Source organism: Lissotriton helveticus, chromosome 2_1 (assembly GCF_964261635.1).
Source record: "Lissotriton helveticus chromosome 2_1, aLisHel1.1, whole genome shotgun sequence".
Lineage (NCBI taxonomy): Eukaryota > Metazoa > Chordata > Amphibia > Caudata > Salamandridae > Lissotriton > Lissotriton helveticus.
Genome location: NC_136059.1, coordinates 1,445,124,683 through 1,445,137,371, shown reverse-complemented (window position 1 = coordinate 1,445,137,371; position 12,689 = coordinate 1,445,124,683). Strand labels below are relative to the sequence as shown.

General features: G+C 43.0%; 1 protein-coding gene across 5 annotated transcripts in view; it reads left to right on the top strand.

The window, feature by feature from the left end:
- The window catches only part of SH2D4A (SH2 domain containing 4A), a 764,817-nt gene that overhangs the window by 554,024 nt on the left and 198,104 nt on the right, over positions 1-12,689 (top strand). The window lies entirely within an intron of this gene.

Here is a 12,689-nt window from a genome sequence, read left to right as displayed (position 1 = left end):
TAATACTCCCAAGAAGTGTATTTACCAAAAGATCCTATTATTCCAAGCTTCCCTGAAGCAAATCTGTGCCACCACAATAGCCAGCCTATAACATTAACCATCTTGTAGGAAAACGTGTGTCATATTATTCCGTCAAAACAAAACTGCAAACTATAATACCTAAGCTGTAGCAGGACCAGTATCCCTTTCAGTTGAGCAATGAAACAATTTCTGCCATTCTAGCACTGCAGGCCCTTGTTGCCAGTGGAGCCCAGGATTTAGAAATCAGTTTTGAACCCCACCTAGGAAAATCCAATTGATCATATTCTCCTGAAAGCCTCCTTATGACCAAAATCAAGAGCTAATAATCAGTAGCTTGTGCAGTTTCACTTATGGGCTTTACAACTCATCTGGTAATTACCAGAAGAAGAAGACAAAGGCAATCTATCGACATGTGTATCACAGGAAATCAAGCCTGAGATCTCCAGAATAATGTTACCACCTCAACAGGTTCCTTCAACAATTCAATCCACAATACCACCCTAGTAATCATTTTGAACAAATAAAATGCACATGGGACCAAACCTTGCCAAATGTTCATCCACTCCTATCTCTGCATCTGCATGTCAACAGAAAAGCCTCTACGCCTAAGTTGTAAATTTGATGGTATCCACTCTGAAAGAATCCCAATTCTTTTGAATCTTCAAAAGTAAAAAACTGTCCAACTTCCAATAGTTCAAATCCTGGAATTTCCCAAAATGCAATCAATGTACCAGGCGTTATCCATGGAGTACGCTGAACTTGCAATTTTATGTCCCTTTGCAGTCAAACAAATACCATAACTTCATTGTTAAATCTTTTCGTAAATCCACTAGTCTTTTCAACTGAGGATCCCTCATCTTGCTCACATACCTGTCTACTGCCCACTCTCAACATCACACAACACTTGGCTTTGTTTTTTCTCAAACAACTCCCTTGAATAAAAACAGGCACCAAATATTTCAGACAATTGATGCGCATCCTTCTCTCTGTCCAATGTGTGCTGATTACACCTGACCACGCTTGCGCCTTGCCAGCCCCTTCATGCTCTGATCCAATGATTGTCAAAGCTGGGCTCTCCACTAAAAATCGGTCCTCTATTCCACACCTTTAGATTCTCAAGCCTCCATTCGAACTCTTCCCAGACTAATTATCTGTGAATATTTTAATCCTGTTCTCTAGCAATTCAGTGTCCAATAATAAAATTGACTTAGACATGCCACCGTGAAACATTAAGAATAAAAACTTCATAAACGAAACGAAACCAATATTTTCAAAGAAATCTGATCTGCACCCATCATTGCCTGCAGTTTAATTTGAATTTTCCTACATTTCATTATGGGGCATTTCAATCAGCCATCACAGGGTCAACAAAAAAGCACAAAAATAGTGTAACCTGCACAGATTCCAAACTGATTTTTTTCCTGTTCACCACAAATTCTAAAACATCTGTTTGAATTTGCTCCAGCAAAACTGATATGACTGGAGACATTATCCAAATGATGTCAAAATTTAGAATTAATCTCAGACCCCTTGAGAGTAACCGTGCCACTACCGGAGGCAACACATTTGTGAAGCACCATAGGGCCTGTGAAAGTTAGAAAGGAATGCATTTGAATCAGTGCACTTCCCCTCTCACTGGAACTGTAGAAATGTCTAATGTTGAACTCCATCAGATTTATATAACTGAGCATATTCGTTTGTCGTACCATCCTGCCCAAAAATGTTGCGTATTCATTTTTTTGCCACCTAAACAGTTTGATCTACCAACAACCTCTCCTGTTTGAGGAGTGCCAGTCACTGAGGTATTTGTGCCTGCACGGTTCCTTTAGAGACTCTATCATGAACCCTAGAACTGTTAGTAAAACTCATGAGTCTTAGGTTATTGCACTTCTTGCCGACGTTCCCCATATGTGTTTCTTCAGGGGCTCTATGCTTTTGAGGGAAAACAAATTGCAAATTGCTGTCCTGAAAGAAACATCTATATTTCAAAAGATTATCTTTACCCTCGGGCTATATATGCAATCTGCAGCACAAATAGAAAGAGAAAAAAGCATTGAGAGATTGTTTTTGTGCACAAAAACAATTCTCATTGTAACGCATGCACCTTTGCACCATGGTGCACGGGGCCCTGCATTGGCGGTAGACTGCCTGAAGTGCTCCACTGCTATGAGAGAGCAGATGTGCACCATATCTTAGATGATATGACAAATTTCTGCTCTTTCCCTTCATGCAACACAGCACAGCAAGTTGCCTTGCTACACTGAAGTGCAATAAAGGTTAGTAAATCTGGCCCTCATATCTTAAGCAAATCCTTAGTATTTGAGAATCTGTCTTTGTTACTGATATTTCACACAATCTGAACATTTTTGCACCGGTCACCATTGAGGCCGTTCGGAGTCGTGGACATTGCCTTGCTCTTATCCTGGTGTTTATAAAAGTTTTATCGCTCCTGCCCTGAATTGGACTCCTGCTGAACTGAAATCTAGTCCTTCGCTTGATTAGTGGAGCCGCTGCTGTGTGACACCTGGCCGGTAACGGGGAGTGCGGGACTGAGAGAGCCAGAGGTCTTTGCTCTCTGACAATCACACGCACCTGGCGTCTCTTCCCGCTCCTCCTCCTTGTTGTTACCGTCCTCAAAAACGACTCACGGCCCCCGCTCCGCGGGAGCCGTTCGGAGTCGTGGACATTGCCTTGCTCTTATCCTGGTGTTACTAAAACTTTTATCGCTCCTGCCCTGAATTGGACTCCTGCTGAACTGAAAGCCAGTCCTTCGCTTGATTAGTGGAGCCGCTGCTGTGTGACACCTGGCCGGTAACGGGGAGTGCGGGACTGAGAGAGCCAGAGGTCTTTGCTCTCTGACAATCACACGCACCTGGCGTCTCTTCCCGCTCCTCCTCCTTGTTGTTACCGTCCTCAAAAACGACTCACGGCCCCCGCTCCGCTGGAGCCGTTCGGAGTCGTGGACATTGCCTTGCTCTTATCCTGGTGTTTCTAAAACTTTTATCGCTCCTGCCCTGAATTGGACTCCTGCTGAACTGAAAGCCAGTCCTTCGCTTGATTAGTGGAGCCGCTGCTGTGTGACACCTGGCCGGTAACGGGGAGTGCGGGACTGCGAGAGCCAGAGGTCTTTGCGCTCTGACAATCACGCGCACCTGGCATCTCTTCCCGCTCCTCCTCCTTGTTGTTACCGTCCTCAAAAACGACTCACGGGCCCCCGCTCCGCTGGTGCCGTTCAAAGTCGTGGACATTGCCTTGCTCCTATCCTGGTGTTTCTAAAACCTTTATCGCTCCTGCCCTGAATTGGACTCCTGCTGAACTGAAAGCCAGTCCTTCGCTTGATTAGTGGAGCCGCTGCTGTGTGACACCTGGCCGGTAACGGGGAGTGCGGGACTGAGAGAGCCAGAGGTCTTTGCTCTCTGACAATCACGCGCACCTGGCGTCTCCTCCCGCTCCTCCTCCTTGTTGTTACCGTCCTCAAAAACGACTCGCTGCCCCCGCTCCGCGGGAGCCGTTCGGAGTCGTGGACATTGCCTTGCTCTTATGCTGGTGTTTTTAAAACTTTTATTGCTCCTGCCCTGAATTGGACTCCTGCTGAACTGAAAGCCAGTCCTTCGCTTGATTAGTGGAGCCGCTGCTGTGTGACACCTGGCCGGTAACGGGGAGTGCGGGACTGCGAGAGCCAGAGGTCTTTGCGCTCTGACAATCACGCGCACCTGGCGTCTCTTCCCGCTCCTCCTCCTTGTTGTTACCGTCCTCAAAAACGACTCACGGCCCCCGCTCCGCGAGAGCCGTTCGGAGTCGTGGACATTGCCTTGCTCTTATCCTGGTGTTTCTAAAACTTTTATCGCTCCTGCCCTGAATTGGACTCCTGCTGAAATGAAAGCCAGTCCTTCGCTTGATTAGTGGAGCCGCTGCTGTGTGACACCTGGCCGGTAACGGGGAGTGCGGGACTGCGAGAGCCAGAGGTCTTTGCGCTCTGACAATCACACGCACCTGGCGTCTCTTCCCGCTCCTCCTCCTCCTGTTTAAGGAACCCGATCTACGCTAACGCGGGACGCGCACGGGACGGAGCACGGGGCGAAGCCCGGGCAAAGGGCGGGCCGTCTGAGGCCGTTCGAGAAGGCCGGGCTGGGCCCCGTCCCTTTATCTTGTCGTTCAACATTGAACCCCTGTAATATTGACTATGCCACCAAAGCCGGGGAATGGTGGAAAAACGCTTAAGGGGGGGAAGGTAAGAGGCACTTTGGACGCCTTTTTATCAAAGGCGGTTTGAATCTGGACCATGAAATATCTGTTGTAGAATCGCGCTTGTCTTTCGAACTTCAACAAAACAAGCGCTCGTCATTAGGTCCACTAACACAGATACCATGCCCCCCTATTCATAGCCCTCAGAGCATAGGGATCTCTTTATCATCAGATACTAGCATCCCCCTGCTCTTTCAGGACAATTCCTTAACACCAACCCACGTTTTATTGAGGAGCCCTAATCTTCTGTCAATTACTTCGGATCTTTCCCTGGATTTCTCTCCAACGGAGCCCTCTTTGTTGCAGCTCCCAAACGCGACCCCTATGACTATAAAGAGCACACCCCCGCAAAAACCACTTAGACAGTTAACGTTAACTTTAACGAAAAGGAAGAGAGGGGGAAACGATCATCGGGGCAGACAAATGAAAGTACCCAGACTAGGCTCAAGTCCCCAAACGGACACCTGCAACAAAATATTACAGGCCCCTTTGATATCACCAAATACAAAATTAAAGCCCCAGGATACCCAAAGCTTGTTAAAAAACCAACCTTCCGAACTTAAGTTAATTATGCACGACATAGAACATCTAGTCAGATCATTAATCCTCCCCGTCTTAGAAAGGGTAAAAAGACTGGGTGATCAGATAAACGATCTAGCAGTAGATACCACCTTAAACTCCCAACTACTAAAGGGCCTGGTAGCCATTAAAATGAACACCAAAATTAGTGGACTCCAATTAACAAATAAGGTTCCCCCAAAAGCTACTTTATTCAGCTCTGACACGACCAATGGGAATGTCAGACCTACTAAAGATACTCGACCTGCTCTGATCACCCCCAGTGGGAAAGAGGGGAAATCCGATAAATCTCATACACATCTCACCCTTAAAGGCCCCAAAGAATCAGCTTCTCTCCCACTCAATACTCATACATCTGCTACCACACAGTTACACATTAAGGTCGCGGATGCAGGCATTCGCCAACCTCTTGATCAACCCACGAAAAACAAAGGCTGCCATATCGACTTGCCCCCAGAGGCGGTTCCATACGCCCTAGTTCTAACAGGTTTCCCAGAGCTTATAGAGGGAAAAAAGGAAGGTTATCACAAGTTAAAGAATAAAGCCATTTATTGGCTTAGACAGAACAGGCCACTGCCCTCCCATTTAGATGGAGACATATTGTTTGTTAGAAGACTTGGGTGGGTAGATGCAAGACCAAAAGATTCTGCAGGAGATGTAATCATTATTAATTTTAGAGATAGAAGGGTGGTCCCGCACATTGTTGACTGGTATCAGAATCAGGGACGTAGCACCATAGTGCCCCGAACCCTGACCTATTTTTACCCAGAGGCACTAATTGTTCCACGTGGCACCCGCGGTGTGCCCACACTACATAAATTTATTCCTCATCCCTCCTACCTATCGAAGTGGACCCCATGGCCCACAAATCACTCGCATAAAAACGGAATCTGCCCATTCAGCAAGGTTTTAACGTACCACAATGGCCACTTCCCCTAACTAACCGATATGATGTCTTCTCGTATCTAAATGATCTGGATTGACAACAGGGAAATACTGTGATATATACTCCGGAAACATTAAGCTGTTCAAGGTCAACAAATTTCAATCAGAGAGGGGGACACAGAAGTGATCCAGCGGAGAGGGACCCTATGTTTCCAACTGTCTCTATTGGGTCTTCGTTTAAACAGAACGATCAATTAGTTAATTCGCCTGTCATAGACGATCCCCATCTGATTCAGCATAAAGCTTCCGAACCTAATCGATTAAATATTTCTAAACAAATAGATGTTACTCATAGTTTCCTTTCCTGGAATGTGGCTGGCCTGGTAGACAAAGTGCACCAAAAACATTGGCTAGAAGTCGTCACTGCGCACAGTGTAATTTGCCTACAGGAAACATGGTCCCTGGAGGCACTTCATATTAGCGGTTACCAAAACTTTCATACCTCAGCTGTCCAAAGTACACACGGCCGTAACAAAGGGGGTCTGTGTACATTTGTATCTATTACCGGGGGTTTTGCAGTGAAAAGGTTAACGGCAACTGAATATTATCAGATATTGTGGTTAAGATGGGGTTCCCCGCAACAAGCAATTATATTACATTTTTACAATAATATATCTCCTGACAGGAGCGAGGCGCTCCTGAGTAATCTTCTTTCGACCTTGATCTCTATACAAGATCAGATGGTAGGTGATAATATCATGTTCTGGGTAGGAGACTTTAATTGCACGATCTGTCCTCATGACCGAACAGGTCTGTGCGGCCTATCGGATTATGGGGAAGACAGTCCTACCCATTTCAATCATTCGCCACTCGGTACCATACTTAATAACATACTTTTTTATTTAAACTTAAATTTTATAAATGAGATTTGTATACCGAGCATCCCATTTCAACCCACCTTTAATGGGAGGGGGAGCAATACGATAATTGATTATACCTTAATTTCTGCACCCCATGCCGGGTTAGTGGCTACCTGGTAAATGGGCCAGGCCCCCCACTCCGATCATTACCCTATAGTGTTTAGTATTAAAGATAAAAAATAACACGCAGGGCTGAAGCCAACACCCAATATACCCCAGAGATAAGATTAGCTTCAACTAATGGCTATACAATTAAATGGGACAAAGGAGATCCCTCTGGCTTTTTGGAAAAATTAGCTGCTTCCAATATAAAAGACATAATGATCTGCCTAACTCAAGATGAGGCACCAGATAGGGTAATGAATTCCTTTTCCAAAATTTTAGCCACAGTCAAATCTTTATTGACAAGAGAACACCGGAAGGGGGTCTCAAAACCCTTTAGGTGGTTTGATAGTGACTGCACTAAAGCACTAACTCTTCTTAAAAAGGCTTTGCAGACAACTCCAAAAAACGCGAATTTAATTTGTATAGCTAGAAAAACTTATAAAAATTAGAAAAGCTACATTAAAGAATAAGGTATTGGCAGCCCTAAAAGAAGCCTCGACTAAAAGGGACAACGGGGCCTTTTGGAAGGTGGTCAACCACCGCTTCCTACAAACACAAGAGGCTAATCTTAGTAAGATGGCAATTACAGGTGATCAATGGGTAGCTCATTTTAAACATTTGTATGCTAGAATGTCATCCATTGATGACGAAATCATTTTAACAGATAAGGATAGTAGTTCTTTGGTAGGTAAATGGCTCACTTCTTTCCCTTTACCGCTAACCTTCAGCTATGAGGAAGTTACTAAAGGTATAAAGGACAGTTCATCGGGCAAGGCACCGGGCCCTGATGGTGTTCCCATAGATACTTATAAGGCCGAGATAGATCTATGGGCACCAATGGTAACTAACGTTTTAAATAAAGCGAATCAACAAGGCTTTATAACCTCATGGTCTGACACCATAGTGATACCTATTTATAAAAAGGGCAAGAGAGAAGACCCGACCTGCTATCGACCAATCTCCTTGTTGGATGCTTTGGCAAAGGTGGCAGGCCGAATCATTTTAAATAGAATACAAACTTGGGGGGAGGAAAAACAAATTTTTACTAACTTACAGTACGGTTTCAGTCCAGGAAAGGGGACAACGGAACAATGCTTAAACGTGTCCCTTCTTATAGTAAAATACACTCAGGCCACGAACGGGAACCTTTTTATTTCATTTATAGATTTAAGTTCGGCTTTTGACTGTGTAGACCACGAATTCCTATGGCTAACACTTAGCGACATGGGGATTGACAGTCATATTTTATCATATATCAAAGAACTCTATATAGAGGCAGGAGCAAGGGTTAGGTACGGTCCTAAGGGGGAATGCTCAGACAAATTTCCTATAAAAAGGGGCGTTAAACAGGGGTGCATTTTGGCACCCCTGCTATTCTCCTTATACATTAATTCAATTGGACAATACCTTAGGGACTTTCAGCACGATTACCCCACTATTAAAGGTATTTATACCCCATTATTGCTATACGCCGATGATGCGGCATTAATGTCATGGACCAGACTCGGGCTACAGAGAACTGTAGATAAATTTAACATCTATATGAAGCTCCGCGGCCTGAGCATAAATATTTCTAAAACTTTTATAATGCTCTGTGGGAAGGGTAAAAATAGGGCATCCTGCCCTATTTTCCTAGACAATAAGAGAATTGAAATTACAGACACTTTCTCCTACTTAGGGGTAAATTTTCACAGAGGAAGCTCTTGGCAATCAGCGGTTAACGCTAGGAAACTAGCATTTCTGCGTTCCACTGGCGCATTGAGAAACTTTTCCACCAAACTGGGGGGGAAGCCAGTTAAAGACTTAATTTATATTTACAAAGCTAAGTGCGTCTCTACTGCTATCTATGGTGCCGGCATCTGGGGCATTGAACACGCACAGGGGATACAAAGTTGTGAAAAACCAGTTCCTTGAAACAGGCCTTTCTCATATAACAGATTCCATAAGGATTTCTCCGATCCTTCTTTGGCACAAGGTCTGGGTCACCCCGGAAACTGCACTAAACCGGGAACTAATAACTGATTGCCTTTCTCTAGATGGGCTGTCAAAAATCAAATGGCTAAACTATGTGAGAAACATGTTTAAGGAGTTAGGCCACCCGGAATTCTTCGCAAATCCAACCACGATGGAGAAGGTATCTAGAAGCTTGATCAAAAAAATGGCTTTGGGCAACCTTGTAACATCTAGGTGGAATGCAGTAAGAGAAAAACACACCACCATTAGATACCAGCAAATTACTTCCCATGAAGGGCTACAAAAATATCTAACATTAGTGAATAGCCCTTATGCTCGCTCGCTCCTTACTCGCTTTAGGTTAGGCATTTTCTTTCGACTAGTCACATTTCCACAATGCAATAACTGGTCCCCGTTAAATCTTGCATGCCCCTGCGATGATATCTCGCAACAATCTAATATTCATTGTGTCCTATTTTGTAAATTTTATCGGGCACCACGCAGGGTGTCCTTATTACCTATTTTAAGGACATGGGGGATTCGAACCTGTAAGTTAGCTTTTCTCAAATTGTTACAGATGGAAGAAGACTATGTTATTCATGCACTGAACCGCTTTCTAACACTTGTGGTAAAGTTCCGTAACTCAATGATTTGATCAGCAAGGCTCTATCGTTATCTCTTTGGCCATTGTTAATGATCTTTTTTAGGATATGTCTTTCAAATGTGTTACTTTTCGTAATTTTTTTTTTTTTATCTTGTGTGCTTTTATGATTTGAATCACTAAATCGAATAAAGCAATTTTGAAATGAAAAATGAGGAAACAACAGATGCTTAAAAGACGGAAGATCAAGCATATTATTTCCAAAAGTATCAAATAACACAATCTTATCCTTTTTGTCTAAACTAAGTGAATTCCTCTTTCTGAGTAATCATTTCAATCCATTTCGAGTTATCAAAATCTAAGGAGAAAGTAATCTACACTTCTGCATTCTTAAAAGAATCCTGACATTAAACAGAAGTATGCTTCCTTTTAGTTTTTATTTTCATACCATTACCAACATATGGACTTTTCCCAAGTTCTTTGTATGTGCCATTAACATTTATCCTCCCCATCTCTTTACTCAGTCTATCCTGACCCTAGAGGTCATGTCCACCCATCTTTCACTTTGAAAATAGGTATTCCTCCTCCAAATACTTCCGTCTCTAATTACTTTTCTACTACTCTCCACTTCACATATCGTCCTTTAACTAGATGGCCTAAAATCCCCTCTTCCTCTGATACCCTTCTTCTGTGCTTCCTGCTGCCTGATTTCTTATCTGAGGAAATATATTTGCAAACCTTTTTTCCAACTACACCTAATTTCCAAAGTCATTCTCTCCACTTAATTACTTTCTAACTCATCAATCTAGAGTCCATTTTTTTTAACTTCGTCAGCTATAATAAATGCAGTGTCTTCAAACTACTCCATCACATCACCACTTGCTTTCTGTCTCAATCCAACTATTAAGCACATTTCTCCGAAGTGGCTCTAAAGCAACTACCTAGCACTGTCAAAACTCAGGAAATGAATAAATGAATCCATTATTGACCCTCAAGTCAGTGAACTGTTCCTCCCCCTCAAAATGAATCATAATGTATCATAACATAGAACCTGCTGCCGTTAAGCTGTTACAACGAATCTGCATTGGTTTCTATTGCATTTCTGCTCCCCAGGTTAGATGCCAGAAGCATTAGCACGCACCTTTTATTGTAGCCCATGAATGCCGAAATTTCAGCAGGTGCATGCCAGTCACATGAACCTTACATCTTGCGCCCTTTTCACTGAGCTAACTATAGAAGAGTTCCTTATCACCCTTCCAAGGTTCAAGGAGATCAAGGAAGCTTATGCTACTCCCAAAAGAAACAAATCATCTCAAACCCACAAATCGCAGCTGCCACCGTCTTGACTTGGACCCCCTAAGCCCCTAAAATAATGTAAAGACCTAACTGGAAGCAGTACAGAGGCAAATACATCCATAAATCATATATAATAAAATAAAACAGTTTTTGAATTGCCCCTCTGCTCCCTCATCTATGAAAGATTGCATCTGAACAAAGGAACCCACCACAATCACTTCACCCTGACACAATGTCCATTAAAAAACACTGTGCTGTCTGGCTCTTTTTCTACTAAAGTCCCATAATTATCAGATTCAAATTAGTGCTAAATTTGTGGTAAAGACTGAATTTACGGAGATCATTGCTGATCGGGTGCCTGTCTTTATTCGCCGCCTTAACAGACAGAGTAAAGAGTGCCATAGTCTAATGAGGCATTCAGACTTCTTCTGGGTATATTCTTCCGAAATCTGATGGAGCTATCCCAGCAGGTTTGATCGAATAAAAAAAGCACAGAAGTGCACAGTTAAGCATGTGAAAGGCAGGTCTGTGTTGAAATGCAACAATTACCTGCTTTAACTAGAGTGTGGTCCAGTTAACTTGCAATCAAAGACCTGAAGTCCACCAGAGGAGGATTTAATGTCAGGTTGGTGAAAAATGTTCACTAGCGGTGAGGCAATTCATGATCACGGGGTTCGTTTTCTTAAGAATGTCTGGCCTGGATCCCCTGCCCAATTATAAGGCTGACTCAGTTTGATCACATAAACCTGAATGATCCTGTGCCTCAGTGTGAATTGATCACACCACTCAGGTTCACGCTTCTGTAGGAATCTTTTAAAGATCAACCGAAGAAGTTTTTTCAAACAGGACAAAATTGGGCATTTGAAAGTATAGTAGTAAAGTCTTTCAGTGCATAACAAGTAGGATTAATAGCCCTCTAAAGGAGACATCACTGCTTTTCTTTCAGTACAAATCACCTCTTTTCATGCCCCAATTAATCGGTTTTCAAACAGGTCTATAAAAGTATTGGAATGTTAAAAAAAAAAGGTCCTTTCAAAGTGCTCTCTTGGGGCTTGCGACTTTTCAGCAAGTTGTAAAAGGTACTATTTGACACCACTAGAACATCTTGTGGTAGGAAATCCCCCATTATTCATTTAAGAAGTGAGGAGCTCCAATGGTAGAAGTGGGTGGTGCAAGTGATGGTAGTGGGCAGTTCCAGTGATGGAAGAGGATGACTTTTGTGGGGAAAGTGGGCAACATTCTCTTGAATATTGTTGGGCACCTACACTTATTTTTTGGCAACTTAAGCACTGGATTTGGCCCACCCCGTGGCTTCCTTTAAAAGAAGCACGGGAACCTGTGCATTTAATTGTTTTCAATTTTGCCACGGATCCACCTTCTTAATTTCTCTAATTTTAACTTGGACTTTCTGGGTGTCACTCACAAACACCCACACTAATATTCTTACTCTACTATTTTCCGTTTAACCACACAGCACATGCTTCTTTCCCAGTTTTTAAAGCTGATATTTCCGATTTTCTTGCAATGCATTTCTCTCCTCGTAAGCTGAAATGTCTTGAACTTGGTTCCTTTCAACTACAGATTTGCATGACTTCTTGGTATCTCTTGAACTTTATTTACCTAAATGATGTTGAACCCAAATGTTATTGGCAAAGTGAACTCATTCTAACAGGCCCAGTCACTTTCATCTAACCTGATGCCTTATGGTGCTGTAAGCAACCCTCCTATGATACTCCTTTATCAGCATGTTTTAATTAGGAGTGAGTGAGTGAAATGTTAAATTATTTAATTGCATTTCGGTGGCAGAAGTTTATCCTTCTCCACATGTAATCTGTGGAATTCTTTACCCTTTATACTTGGAGCTCAGTTGGATGTACTACAAATAAGGAAACAGCTAAAAAGTTGGCTCTTCCTCGCATTAGGTTTACCTACTGGGCTTGTTGTCTGACACTAATGCCTAGTGGCCCATGGCCATTCGCACGCTTTATCAGTCTTTTACTTACTTAATTGTTAGAAGTGCACAATTCCCGCAAAGAGTGTACAGTTAACATAATATATAAAGCTGACGAGAACAAAGTTTCAAG